This window comes from Callorhinus ursinus, unplaced genomic scaffold, assembly GCF_003265705.2.
Source record: "Callorhinus ursinus isolate GAN/ISIS: 27379988/994484 unplaced genomic scaffold, GSC_fseal_2.0 scaffold9, whole genome shotgun sequence".
Taxonomy (NCBI): Eukaryota; Metazoa; Chordata; class Mammalia; order Carnivora; family Otariidae; genus Callorhinus; species Callorhinus ursinus.
Genome location: NW_027397071.1, coordinates 4098603 through 4108057, shown reverse-complemented (window position 1 = coordinate 4108057; position 9455 = coordinate 4098603). Strand labels below are relative to the sequence as shown.

Sequence of the window (9455 nt, the reverse complement as noted above, 5' to 3'; positions counted from 1 at the left end):
CACAGTGCCTGCCACATAATAGATGATCAGTAATTGTACCGCATATGAATAAATGAATGAATGGACTAGTATCTAAATGAACAGATGTGAGAATGAACCCAACTTGAGCCACACATGGCTTTGTGAGAAGTCATCTTCCCTGTAGACAGTTTCATGCACTGGTCAGAAGCATTGACTTTGCGTGTGTGTGTGTGTGTGTGTGTGTGTGTGTGTGTGTGTGTCTCAGTGCTGCCCCTTAGTACCTGTGTGAGCTCAGGTCGGTTACCTAATCTCTCTGAATCTCAGTTTCATTATAGTAAAGCAGTACTGTAATATTTTGAATATTAAATGACATGCAGTCTGTGAAATGCCCAGCACAGCACCTGCCATGTAGCTCATAGTTCATATATGGAGGGTTTTTTTGCTCTCAGTTTATTTGCCTCTGAGTCCCAGCTGGTCTTCCACCTGGACCAACTGGAAGAGCCCTCATTGCTATAACTTTCCCGAACCTTCAGGTCTCATAATTGGCTGATGGGAAAGTGCCTCATTCTCCTGAGAATGGGAGTTTGGTGGGGGGCTTAGGGAGCTAAGTCCCAAGACTGCTGACTTCGTTTAGCATTGTTTTCCTTCTGGATCTCCTAGTCACTGGCACCCTCGATTCCAGGAGCTAATTGGCCACCATTAGCCATTCTGATTCTACTCTCTCAGAATTCTAATGCCAATTCTCATTGCTGCTGCCCGTAGACTCTAGTTCAGTGATGGAACCCTTATCCCTGAGCCCTAGCCCATTGAAATCATGTCCTCTCCTACTGCCTCTCCCCCAACCATTCTGCCTCTGACCCATCCCCAAACTGCTGTCCCAGTTCACCATCCTCAAGGAGTCATCACAAAGGTGAAGTAAGTGAATGCCTGTGAAGTGTTTAGCAGGATGCCTGGATCACAGTGAGTACTCTATAGACAGTCACTATTGTCAGATCTCGTACTGTGTAAAAGCTTGGACTGGTTCCCCACTCATTCCAGAATGCAGTCCAAATTCCTGAGCACAGCATTCAAGGCCCCCAGTGATCAGAACTCCACCTACCCTAACCTTTTCCAGCTTTGCCCTTGTTTTACACTGCTTTTGCCCTCTGGAATATCTTTTCCTCTTTTGCCTGTTGAAACCTGCCCACTGAGGCCCAGTGCAGATACAATTTCCATGAAGCATTTCCTGATTCACTTTGCTGTAATTAATCATCTTTTCTCTTGGTCTCCCATAGGGTTTAATTTATATTTCCACTCTACTCCTTTTGGCCTGATGTTTGTATTAGTTAATTCTGTTACTAGATTTTTTTTTTTTATCTCCATTCAGCTAGAGAATAAACCCACAGTACAAACAAATGTTGGCTGAATTATTGAATATAGGAGATGTTGGCACCCAGCAATAGAAAATATGTGGGTAGGGCAGAGCAAGTGTGTGAAACAGAGCTGCAGGAAAGGTTGCTGGGGTTGAATGAGAGAAGGTGCGTGAGGGCAGTATGCCAGGGAAGCTTGTCAGGGTGGCCCTGCTGGGCTTCCAGGCACCACAGACACTTGGCAGTCAGTGGTCCTGGGAAGGTGTCTGTTCTTCAGAGAAGATGTCGACTTCATCTGAGTGGACACGGATTAAAGATTAGCCAACTCCACAACTCCATGGGCCATGCTGCCTCAGAGACACAAGAAAATGGAGGTAGCATGACAGCACTTCCTTCCTCTCACAAGTGGGTAAGAGTTGAGCAGAGGCTCCAATTCCAGTTAGCTGGCAGGTGAAGTAGGAGGTTAGAGGGAGGGAAACACCTAACTGTGCACGCAGTGAGGGGGGGTGTGGGGTTCTTCCTGCATGTGGCTTTGAGGGGAATCCTCTGCGCCTATGACGGGCAAGACAGGACAGGGAAAGCCTTGGGACAAAGGAAAATATGTGTCCAACTCCCTCTGTCACAGTTCCCTCTCAGACACAAAACTTCTCCTTTCTTCTTGCTGGCCTTTCTCTCTTCTTCCTTGCCTACCTGAGTCACCTTACATCACCTTGTCTTTAGTAATTGTCCCAGTGCTCAGACCAACAGCTCCCTTGTTACAGGCTAATGTTCACAAACATAACTTATTTTCCCAGAGTAAGTATATGGTAATCCCCAATGGCAAGTATCAGGAAAGCCACATCTGGGGGTGTTTTCCATCACATAGGATTTGGGAATGGAGGATTTGAGACCTGGTTGTCCTTATACTGACTGTGTCTACACTCTCCTGGGTCGTGGTTGGGGTGGAAATGCAAAATGTATCACTTTATTACTTTGGCCTTGGCCAACCTCCATAGGAAATTACCACTGTTTTATTTAATTAGCCTTTGATGGACAACTTCCCTAGAGAGCTAACACCTAAGGTGCTCCATGGGGGGCCAGGGGGTTTGTCACTGCAAAGTTTTTCTCTGTTAATGAAAGAGGTCTGTCCTCCTGCACTCTCCAGCTTTCTTTGCTTTTATTCCATAGTCACCAAGGATGCCTCAGATTATAATTCTTTATCTTGTAGGCTCACCACAGGAGACGTGATAGTCAGCAGACCTGAGAATCCAGCCTACTTAATAATCATATTTCTCCTGGTTGATCTAAAACTTGGAAATTGGCTTGGGAGAGAAAAGAGGGAAATGACAATAAGACTGGAGACTTATCTAATAAGACTACATACTCTGTTTCATGTTCCCCAGTCCCACCCTTTACCCATCCATTCACACATTCTTATCTAAATGAATAAATAGAGAGCCATAAAGACTAAAAATAAAAGGCACAAAAGAGCAACAGTTGGCCAGAGGGGAGCAGATGGGAGTGGGGAGCAGCTTTGCTGAGAAATCATGGAAGGATTTGAGGATGGTTGTTGATGGAGCCTGAGGCTTTTCAAGGCCCTAACTAGGGGAGCCTCATCCTTATTCCATCACCTTCTTCCCCAAATCACTGTCTGTGATTGTAAACTGAATTCAGCCAACCAACTTCAGTAATTTATAGCCTACTTACTGTTCCCTCGTATGCATGAGTAATCAAATCAACTAACCCCTAACTTTTAATAAAAAGAAAAGTCCCTCTTGGGGCATAGGGATCAGATGGAAAACATAAAAAGACAGCACCAACCTAGTTCTTCTTTCTCCAGCCTTGGTGGGGCATGTTCCCGCTAAGGGTTGGGATTATTGCTTATGAAATGGTGAGCAACTTTCTGTGTCTTTGCTGTGCAGGGGGAGAACCTCCAAAATAGAGTTGGGTCTGTAGGTATCCGCCTAATGAAAGGAGAGCAGCAACCCAAGTTTGAGGACAGAGTGCAAATTGTTTAGGGCATCCTACTTTCCATAATTATCCATTAAGCATATTCCAATGGTCCTCCAAATCATTGGATTACTGTTGTTAGACATTCCCTGTTAAGTCCTATTAAGGTGGACAATGCTTTTAGCTCTATACACCTTCTTGACCCTTCTTCCTTCCCACAACATAGTAACGTAACTATGTCTTAATATCTCTAACTTCAGTAAAAATATGTAAACCCCCCTTTCTTGTTTTGTCAACTCTGGATTTCTTTCATCATTAAGGATAATAAAAGCCCTACACTGCTTCTCCTCAACTTCTGCCCCTCAACTACAATCAGCTATGCTTTTTCTTTTGCATTTCCAAAACTGGTAACATTCCTGTTTTATAATTATTACGATGTCTGCCATAATTTATCTGTAGCTTTATTCTATAAGGTAAAAATCAATAAGCCAAATAGACTTGAATCAATGAAAAAATATATGTTCTTGAGCAGGAAGGCTCTACATCATAAAGATTTTTTTCTTCCTAAGTTAGTTTATAGATTTAATGTAACACAATAAAAAATACCATCAGACTTTTTTTATGGAGCTAGATAAATTGATTATAAAGTCCACTTCAAGGGAAAAAAGTAATAGTAGCTAGAAAAACTGGGAAGAGCAGTGAGGCCAGATTGAGGGCCTAAATCTACCAGATATTAAAAGCACATCGCAAAGCTTCTCTAAGCCTTAATAAAAACAGGATGGTATTTGCCCATGAATAGACAGAACAATGAAAAAAGATTTTATAAAATATAGCAATATTCAGTTGCTTATGGAAATTGAGTATATGATTAAGGAAAAATTCTGTTATTAGGTGCATGCATGCACATTTAGGATTATGTCTTTTTGGTAAACTAACCTTCTTAACATTATGAAGTATCCTTCTTTATCTCTAGTAATACTTCTTGTCTTAAATTCTACTCTGATATTAATATAGTCACATTACATTTCTTGTGATCACTGTTTGCATAATATATCTTTTTCCATCCTTTTGCTTTTAACCTCTTGGGACCTTGAATTTAAAGTGCATGTCTCTTTGAACTTGTCATTGTTTGAGCCAGGAGGGGGTTGGGGTTGGCTGCAATTTCAGATATTTTTGGCTCACCTTTAGACTCTAGTTTGATAAGTTTCCAGAATGCAGAAAATGCACAGAACTGGATGATTTCTCTGCTTATTAGCCCCTCCTTTACTGGAAAAACTTTGGTAAAAATCCCATTTCTAGGAATATGCCCTAAATATGCACTGGCAGAAATGCCAAATGACATATACACAAGATTATATGTTTACTATGTAAAAAACTAAAAACAACTTTAGTGTCCCTCAGTAGGGAACTGTCCTATAAACTATGAAACATCTACACAAAAAAGTATTGTACAGCTACAAAATGGTATTACCTAGGAGGGGAATGATTTGAATTTTATGCTAAGTGTATGTTTAGCTTTTGAAGAAACCAGCAAGGTATGTTCACACAAATACTGGTACATGAATGTTCATGGCAGCTTTATGGGTATTAGCCAAAAACTGGACATAACCCAAATACCCATAAGTAGGTGAATGAGTAAATAATGTAGTTTATCCATTCAATGGAATACTACTTAGCAATAAAAAGCAACAAACTACTAATAGTTGCAACACCATGGATGAATCTTAAAATTGTTGTGCAGAGTGAAAGATGCCAATAAAAAAGAGAATATATCTTATATTCCATTTACATAAAATTCTAGAAAATGAAATCTGATCTGTGGTGACAGGAAACTGATCAGAAATTGCCTGGAGTGGTGCCTGAGTGGCTCAGTTGGTTAAGCGCCCCACTCTTGATTTCAGCTCAGGTCATGATTTCAGGGTCGTGAGATGGACGGAGTCCTGCGTCCAACTCTGCACTCAGTGGGGAGTCTGCTTGAGATTCTGTCTCCCTCTGCCCCTCCCCCTGCCCATGCGCACTCTTGCATGCCCACGCTTTCTCTCTCAAATCTTAAAAAAAAAAAAGAAATTGGCTGGAGACGGGTGGTGGAGGGATAAATTACAAAGAGGCACAAGGAAACTTAGGAGAACAGTAGAAGTGTCTGTTGTCTTGACTGTGGTTTATATATGTAAAAATGGATAAAAAAGTTTACATTTTAAACATTTGTAGTTTATTATTATCTTTCAACTACACCTTTAGAAAATATTTTAGGGGTGCCTGGGTGGCTCAGTTGTTAAGTGTCTGCTTTCGGTTCAGGTCAGGAACCTGGGGTCCTAGGATGGAGCCCCACATCGGGCTCCTTGCTCAGTGGGGAGCTTGCTTCTCCCTTTCCCACTCCCCCTGCTTGTGTTCCCTCTCTCACTGTGTCTCTCTCTGTCAAATAAATAAATAAAATCTTTTTAAAAAATTATAAAAAAATATTTTAAAAGGAATGTGAATATTTCTATGTGTTCTTGCAGAACAATTTCCAGGATATATTAAATGAAAACAAAATATGAAAAGAGGTACATATAGTATGCCACCATTTAAGAAATTGAAAGATATTATCGATATCTAGCTATATTTATATGTATATTTGCTTTTAAACATACTTGCTTCCCTAAAAAAAGTGAAGGGTAAACCATAAAAGCAAGTTTTCTTTAGGGAGAGGAAGGGAATATAATAAGAGGTGGTGATGAAAACATAAAGTCAATTCTTTAAATACGTCTAATTCCATAAATATGGCTTTTGAAACATGTAAATAGTCCACATAATTCTAAAACAAAATTAAATTTAAAGAAGCAATTCTGGAAAATTGAAAGCAAAATGAAACAAGTTATCCCAAATATAAATCCAGTTGGTGGTATTACCACAAAGAGAAAAACTATTTCAAGTAACTTACAATAAATATGACTGTGTATCTCTAGTGGTATCTACCTTAAGAAAAACAATTTCCAGAAAAAAAATCTTAGAGTGTTCCAGTTATATTTTTCACAGTAGTGTTGTTTCTGTTATTCTAAGATTGTATTGTGTTTTTAGGTAGGATAAAGCAAATAAATAGGGCACCTGGGTGGCTCAGTTGGTTAAGCGACTGCCTTCGCTCAGGTCATGATCCTGGAGTCCCAGGATCGAGTCCCGCATTGGGCTCCCTGCTCAGCAGGGAGTCTGCTTCTCCCTCTGACCCTCCCCCCTCTCATGTGCTCTCTCTCTCTCTCACTCTCTCTCTCAAATAAATAAAATCTTTAAAAAAAAAAGCAAATAAATAAATAATTATATTTTTGTCATTGAGAACTGGTATATTCAGCCTGGGAGAAAACAGAGGTAAAATCAAAAAGGGCAACTATAAAAGCCCTGTAATCTTGAATACAATTAGAAGTAATGATTTATTCTAAAGCAAAACAAGCGAACAAAAATGTGTTCTAGCTCTTCAAATTGAAAAAATGTAGTAACAGTGACCAGGCCAGTAGTGATGAGAATCCCTATACCCAGACTGTATCTATAAGCACCTCTGTGCACTAAATAAAACTAGAGCATCTTGGAGGAATGGCTGGCTCAAGAGCTGGGGAAGGAAATATATAAGATGATGCTGGAACATCCTGCCATATCAGAAGCAAGAATATTGTGAAATATACTGAGTTCATGTCAAATGGATCTAGAAGCCAACCTGAAAAGGCTCTCATTGGTCAAGGATGGGACAGTTTGAGCATTAATAAGGATAACTGCAACGGCTGGAAATATAACTACTCTAGATCCATGATTTTACAAACCTATTTTAAAAACACATTAAAAATTCTTATTAGTCATCTTGTTAGGGTGCTAGAGAATTAACTCATTAATAAAAACAGGTAAGTAAAGTGAAAGAAACAATTTATCCTATCTTGCCTATTTGAGTTATACCTCAGGTTAACCAGATGGTTGATGACAGGAAGTTTATCTTTAGAGAAGTGTCTCAATAAGTGAAGAGGGAATGATAGAAGTAGAAGACCCAGTTTACAATTGCTAATGAATTAATGATCATCAAATGCTGTTAGTGTCACAAAAAGAGACCAGGTAAACATTTTGAGCCTCCTAATGGTAATACATACCACTGTAAAGCAGGCTTGCCAAAAATTGAAACCTGAATCAGGCAAAACTATAGAAAATGCAAAAGATGAAGGACAACAAATGGAGGTTATTAGAAAAATCCAGACTGCAAGAAACTCATTAAGAAAAACAATTTGGTTTCTATAAAAAAATAAAAATAAATGCAAGGATGGAGGGAGATCCTACAAATTAAGGAGACTTAAGGGGCATAGCAACCAATGTTTAAAGTTCATTGAAAGAACAGTTATCATTTAAAGCTAAAGACTGAACTATTAATGGATGTAATGATATAATGATACAATGGCTTGGCTACATTTCCAAACAATACAGGAGGTGGGGAGAGGAAGGAAATATAAATGAAACCAAATTGGCCCTGAGGTGGATCACCATTGAGGCTGGGTCATGACAGGGTTTCATTGTTTTACACAGTATTTTTGTATGCGTTCTGAATTTTTCATAATAAAAAATGAAAAAACCCTACAAGTTACATTACATAGCAGCATTTACATTTTATAACCACGAAAATACTGATCCCACCAAACTTGAGTAGTGTGCTATGGTTCCAAAGTCCCAGTCTCTGTGCTTCTCAAATGTTTCTAACATGGAATAAATGTAATAGGTACAAACATAAATACACAAACATAGATACTCTTACAATATACTAATTGTTAAATATTTTGCTACATTTTAGTGTTTTGTATCTAGGCCATGCCTTCTGTGCATGTTTCACCTTTCAGAATAGATTCCAGTTTTGTTCTTGAAGTCCACTGACTACTTAATCATATTAGGGCTAGTTGTTTCATATTTGAACTTTGACATATTACTGAAGCTTTGTATTTTCCAGATGTTTCTAATGACCTTTCTAATTGCTTTAGCATCGCCTCAAGTTTATTTTTCCTCGGATATCAAGTATATGGCTTCTCTTTTACAATCAAAGACATTCATCTTTTTTTTAAATAATTTTTATTGTTATGTTAATCACCATACATTACATCCTTAGTTTTTGATGTAGTGTTCCTTGATTCATTGTTTGTGCATAACACCCAGTGCTCCACGCAGAATGTGCGCTCTTTAATACCCATCACCAGGCTAACACATCCCCCCACCCCCCTCCCCTCTAGAACCCTCAGTTTGTTTTTCAGAGTCCATCGTCTCTAATGCTTCATCTCCCCCTCCGACTTACTCCCCTTCATTCTTCCCCTCCTACTATCTTCTTTTTTTTTTCCTTAACATATATTGCATTATTTGTTTCAGAAGTACAGATCCGTGATTCAACAGTCTTGTACAATTCACAGTGCTCACCATAGCACATACCCCACCCAGTGTCTATCACCCAGCCACCCCATCCCTCCCACCCCTCCCACCCCCCACCACTCCAGCAACCCTCAGTTTGTTTCCTGAGATTAAGAATTCCTCATATCAGTGAGGTCATATGATACATGTCTTTCTCTGATTGACTTATATCACTCAGCATAACACCCTCCAGTTCCATCCACGTCGTTGCAAATGGCAAGATCTCATTCCTTTTGATGGCTGCATAATATTCCATTGTGTATATATACCACCTCTTCTTTATCCATTCATCTGTCGATGGACATCTTGGCTCTTTCCACAGTTTGGCTATTGTGGACATTGCTGCTATAAACATTGGGGTGCACGTACCCCTTCGGATCCCTACATTTGTATCTTTGTGGTAAATACCCAGTAGTGCAATTGCTGGATCATAGGGTAGCTCTATTTTCAACTGTTTGAGGAACCTCCATACTGTTTTCCAGAGTCATTGCACCAGCTTGCATTCCCACCAACAGTGGGGTTCCCCTTTCTCCACATCCCCGCCAACATCTGTCGTTTCCTGACTTGTTAATTTTAGCCATTCTGACGGGTGTGAGGTGGTATCTCACTGAGGTTTTGATTTGGATTTCCCTGATGCCAAGCGATGTTGAGCACTTTTTCATGTGTCTGTTGGCCATTTGGATGTCTTCTTTGGAAAAATGTCTGTTCATGTCTTCTGCCCATTTCTTGATTGGATCATTTGTTCTTTGGGTGTTGAGTTTGATAAGTTCTTTACAGATTTTGGATACTAGCCCTTTATCTGATATGTCATTTGCAAATATT

At 39.6% G+C, this 9455-nt stretch overlaps 1 long non-coding RNA gene across 1 annotated transcript in view; it reads left to right on the top strand.

The window, feature by feature from the left end:
- Positions 1-730: 730 nt before the first annotated feature.
- Positions 731-9455, top strand: part of LOC112824671 (uncharacterized) — an 80651-nt gene continuing 71926 nt past the window's right edge. The window contains exon 1 of the long non-coding RNA XR_012379220.1: positions 731-921. This is a non-coding gene — a long non-coding RNA (uncharacterized lncRNA). The remainder of the gene's footprint in view (positions 922-9455) is intronic.